Source organism: Gossypium arboreum, chromosome 8 (genome assembly GCF_025698485.1).
Source record: "Gossypium arboreum isolate Shixiya-1 chromosome 8, ASM2569848v2, whole genome shotgun sequence".
Classification (NCBI taxonomy): domain Eukaryota; kingdom Viridiplantae; phylum Streptophyta; class Magnoliopsida; order Malvales; family Malvaceae; genus Gossypium; species Gossypium arboreum.
The window spans coordinates 19,353,053-19,357,221 of NC_069077.1; the positions used below are offsets into that span (position 1 = coordinate 19,353,053).

General features: G+C 37.5%; 1 pseudogene; it reads left to right on the forward strand.

Annotated features, from left to right (window-relative positions):
- The first annotated feature begins 3,093 nt into the window (after window positions 1–3,093).
- Window positions 3,094–3,945, forward strand: LOC128296314 (protein argonaute 4-like; annotated as a pseudogene).
- Window positions 3,946–4,169: the final 224 nt, after the last annotated feature.

The window sequence follows — 4,169 nt, forward strand, 5'->3', positions numbered from 1 at the left end:
CGAGGTGCTAACCCTTCCTCGTGACGTAACCGACTCCGAATCCGCTTTTCTCGACTTTCGTAGACCAAAATTAATGTTTTAAAATAGAACATTTTATAAGGTGATCCAATCACACCTAAAAAGATTGGTGGCGACTCCCATTTTCGTTTTTCTTAAAGTCGATTCCCATTTTCCAGAACTCGATTTAAAAATGGTTTTGACAGCCTGGCTACTCCACTGGGGACTAATAAGAGAGTCAAGTTGTGTAATTGATTATCTCTTGTCTTAATGTCAGAAATTAAAAATTTTAAAATTTAATCCTCTTTGCATTACATGTGTTTGTATTATTGCATGTGTTGCTATATTCTGATACGTATTGCATTTACATGACCGTTGTGGTCACACCTTTAAGTGGGAGTGAGAAGCTACGCCTTCGTGAGGTTTTCGCCTCCATGTAGGATAGTGGATCACTTTTGGGATACATCCGTACCTATGGTTTTGTGAGATTTTCATCTCCGTGTAGCCATAGGGAAATGTATTCCCCTGAACTGAACTCGATTCAAATGAGCCTATAATGGGTGAGGATCGAGGAATCTGCTGGTTCGGGTACCTCAAACTTTAGAAATAAACCACATATAAAAAAACAGTAAGAGCTCAATATAGATAGAATTATACTTAAGTTATCTTTGTGTTTATTAATATCATATGATACTGACTGTTTTCTTTCTTTTGTGCATGTCATTTTTCATTTAAAAGGTATCGATTCACGGTCAGTTTCTAAGTTAGAAAGTTTTATTATGGAGAACGAACTTCTTGATAGAATGGAGGGCAACGTTAACGTCCATAAATGGTCAAAGGAAACGCTGAAGGATACACATCAGAATTATGGGGTTACATTCGCATCAGCATGGCGCAAAATAATCTCCAAGAGTTAAAGGAAATATGGGATCAATGGAGTAATGAAGCCAAACAATTGTTCTACAATAACTAAGGGGACTTGCAGTATTTGCTTGACAGGAGGATAGATGAGCAATTCAAAGTGAGTGTGAGAGTATTGATGGACACTTCTACCATTATAGCATTTCTCTTTCATATGAAGACGGTTGCCATGTGGATGGTAAGGGTATTGGAAGGAAAGTGATTGATAGAGTGCATGAGACCTACAAAAATGAGTTGGATGGAAAGAATTTTGCCTATGATGGTAAAAAATACTATAGGACCGCTACCAAACAACAAGCTTGAGTTTACTGTTGTACTTATCAGAAACAATGGAAATGCAAGCCCCGATGGCTTGGATAGCTCAAGTAAGCGTGAAAGAAAGCGATTAAAAAAGACCGTATCATACAAAGACTTTTAGAGATTAGCTATGCTGTGAAGGTACCGAGGCAGGATGCTCTGCGTGGGTAGAAATCTGAAAGCTCTAAAGAAACATTGAGGATATAGGATATTATTTTAATATAGCACACTGCAGAACGGGATACCTACCTGTTCGCTAATCTATCTCAAAATAATTAGAACAACTTCACAGGTATTGGAGGAGGTGCCCTTAGCTGCACGGATTACCCCACAGGTGAGGTCGTAGCTCAAACTCAGGAGGAAGCTGATTATTTACTGACATTGGCGGCACAAGCTGACATACTGAGCACCAATATGAGCTACAATCTGATCGTGGCCAAGAGTTTGTTTTGTTGTTAAAACTTTAGGCATTAGGGCGAAAGTGTATTTGTAATCCATTTATATGTAAAGATATTCTTTTTCTAAATAAAGTATTCTAAATGAGATTGAATCGAGATCGATACCTTTTGCATTCATTTGCATCTTATAGCATTTCATTGCATCATTTTCATTCAAAATTATAAAAAGACCCTAATTAGTTAAAGTTATTAAAAAGAGAAAGAAAAAGAGAGAGAGAAAAGAGGGTCACGGCTGAGTGAAAAAGAAGTTGAATGGGATTTAACGACGTTCCCTTACATATCCCTGACTTTTGTGTTAGGAGGGATAGCTTACCCAGAGAAGTTGGTGTTTGGAAATGAAAATCATCCCATCAATGTCATACATGAGGAAGGGACTGAACAAAGAAACCTTGAGGGCATTCGCCCTTATGAACCGGGAAGTTCTTTAAATAATTAGACTGCAGAAGAACTTCCTGTAATCTTTAGGAATTTTACGGAGTAATATTCAGAACACTTTTGTTACTCTAAAGCCTAGGTGTAATGAGATTTCTTTTGAGAAGTGGGCTCATGTTCAGACATTTTTATTTTCAACAAAACATACTTTTATTATTTATCCGAGTAAATTTCTTTCATTCTGATTCTTTTGACCTTTGACATTCTTTATAAATTTTCATTTCATGTAAATAGTCATTCTTGAATTCATTTATTCCTTGTATATTCTTTTGTGTGCCTATCATAGATCCCTAGATATCAATGACACGGGCAATGATACTACAGATTCAGAGTTCTTTTTGAGTGCGATATGTGTTTAGAGGAATCTCAGTACTTTGAAGGTGACAGAAATTGTGACTTGTTTTTGAATTTATTAAAAATGGTTTTTACCCCATGAAGTGGTGGTAGGAAATATAGCCTTAGAGGAAGGAAAGATTGCGAAATTGGAATTAGCTGAGGAGACAAAACAAGACCTTGTTGAGACTATTATGGGAATTCAAAAATGTGGTCCAAAGACGCATACAGGAGGATTTGCAATTGCTAGGATAAACATGAGATTTTGGGGCATTGTTAGTCCACCATGGAAAGGGATCACATCAGTTGTACAATGAATGCCAAATTTAAAGGAGTCAAGACTTATGGGGCATGTATGTTTGCTCGTCAAAAGTTTCAAGCTGACAATGACTCATCTTTGTAGACATAAACTACTCTATTAAGAGGGGGAGATAGCTTCATATGCCAATATTACAAAGTCAAAAGTCATCCATTTCAAAAAAAAAAAGATTATATAACTGCACAATGCCAAAAGTTTGCAGTCTTTTCAAAGATAATGCGTCATACCACAGTATAACAAAGGTTGCCAAAAGAAAAGAAAAAGAAGAAAAAAACAAATTACAGAAGATGACCGAGACTGGTAAAAATTGGCATAAGAAACTACCGCCTACTCTCTATGCTTATGCTGGGGCAAACACCTTCAATTCCAGTTGTTTCAAAGGTTCCAACCATCATCCTTGGAATGGGTGCATTTTTGGCTTTCCTGAGCAGTCTGATGTGTCGTCAATGGTTAGCTCCAGGCGGTGGCCATTGATTTCCAGCTATGGGGCATCAGGCCGTACACAGTTTCTGAAGCTTAAAATGATAGATTCTTTCATCAAAACCAGTTTCTTACAAAGTAGATGACGGTATCATGAAGGAAGCTCTCTTAGACTTCTATACAAGTTCAAGGAAGAGGAAACCTGATCAAATCATTATTTTTAAGGATGGGGTTAGCGAGTTTCAACTCAATCAAGTTTTGATCAAGTTTTGATCAAGTTTTTGAGGCTTGCAAGTTCCTTGACGAGAAGTGGAACCCTAAAGATTATGGTTATTGTTGTACGAAAAACCATCATACCAAGTTTTTTCAGCAGGGATCTCCTGACAATGTGCTACATGGTACTGTCATTGATAACAAAGTATGCCATCCAAAGAACAATGATTTTTACCTTGGTACCCATGCTGGAATGATTGGAATTACGAGGCAGACCCACTATCATGTTTTCTTAGACCAGGCTGGGTTTTCGGCTGATGATCTGTAAGAGTTTGTTCATTCTCTATCTTATATGTATCACCACAGCCATATTTGTTGTGGCTCCTATTTGCTACGCTCATTTGGCAACTTCATAGTTAGGGGCAATTTATGAAGATTAGGGATGCTTCAGAAACATCATCGAGTCATGGTGGGATGTATGCTCCGAAAGTAATATCTGTACCTCAACTTTCCAGGTTGAAGGATAAAGTCAGCAACTTCATTCTTTTCTGCTGAGAATCATTAAACCATCTTTTTGTAGGGTTTGACAAATAGCAGTCAAGACTGCTGCTGGGGCAATCCCTTTCTCATGGGTTTATGAATCAAGATTTTTCCTCCAAGCTTTGATGGAGTCAAGAATTGAATACCTCTAGTAAAATTAACTTGAAAGTATTCATCCTAAGCAAATGTACCAAGAATGGATGACACGGACTTATGACAAAGAAGGTTCGTCCAAAAGA